Source organism: Amphimedon queenslandica, unplaced genomic scaffold (genome assembly GCF_000090795.2).
Source record: "Amphimedon queenslandica unplaced genomic scaffold, v1.1 AMPQUscaffold_13360, whole genome shotgun sequence".
NCBI lineage: Eukaryota > Metazoa > Porifera > Demospongiae > Haplosclerida > Niphatidae > Amphimedon > Amphimedon queenslandica.
In genome coordinates, this window is record NW_003546404.1 from 171,968 (window position 1) to 173,256 (window position 1,289).

Consider the following 1,289-nt stretch of genomic DNA (forward strand, 5'->3'; position numbering starts at 1 on the left):
TAACTTCACCATAAAGTCTGGAGCAAAATGCCACAGTGTCTGCTCCATGACAACCCAAGGCCTGCATGCATTGCTCTAACAACATGCTAGTGATGTAAAGGCATGTTTTCTGAAGTCTAGCAACATGTAATAAAAATGTTATCCCAACCAAGTCCAAGACAAACATCACAGTGTTTGCTTTAGTGTTTGAATGCTGGTTCCAACAGTGTTGAGTAGGTTTACATGATGTAACATAAAAGGGAAGCATTCACAGTATCACTTTCACGTACATGTATCAGCAAAATACTAATAAGAAAGATGAGTCTCCTATTGATGATCCTATCAGTTGTACTAGTAGTATCTACATTGACTGGATCTACTAACAATTACTACAATGGTAAGATACTGACTACTATACTAATGGATAATATACCTGTTTGAATTATATATACTATCAACAACAAGGACCTACAGATAACAATGGATCATTCACAGATTGTTGTAAGTTCATTAATACACTATCAATTTAATTTACTAATTTTAAGCTCCTACTAAGAAATTTGCTGAACTCACTAATTTATCAATAACTCTATACCCACTGAAACATGGAGAAATATTCCATTGGCAAGCAGTACTAAAGATCAGTGAGTGACAACAAAATTATAAATAGAAATGAATCCATTTATAGAGAGAACCATACAAGGGGGTGGTATACTGCATGCCACACTACAATACAATTTCAAGAATTATACTAATATTACTTTTATTGATGTGGAATTAAATTTATGCGACTTCTTAGATGATATAGTTAAGAATAATTGTCCAGTACATCCTGGAATATATCATATTAATATTACTACTACAATTTCAAAACTCTTTTGGCCAGTGAGTAACAGATACAGTGTATCATTATTACTATTCTATTTCATAGGGTCAGTATTATGGTAAAGCAACTGCTTACAATGAGAAAGAAGAGCAGATACTATGTGTAATGAAACAAATCACTCTTGAATAATGAACATAATTATTATTAACACATGCATGCAGTATAAGTTTTGAGACTGTTAAATACTTAAAAATTAATGTCATTGACATCAGAGGAAGTGTCATCCCATAATAGGATCTATCTCACACTTGATATGTTATTACAAATGCATATGCTATTCCATATATGTGCAAGACATGCATCACATGTAGTAGAAATAAACGATTATGTAGTTTGTTACTATGGTAATATTATTATTTGTGTATGGTATGCAGTAGTTATTATTAGTGTTTTCATAGTTAACCACATCATATGCATACAGTAT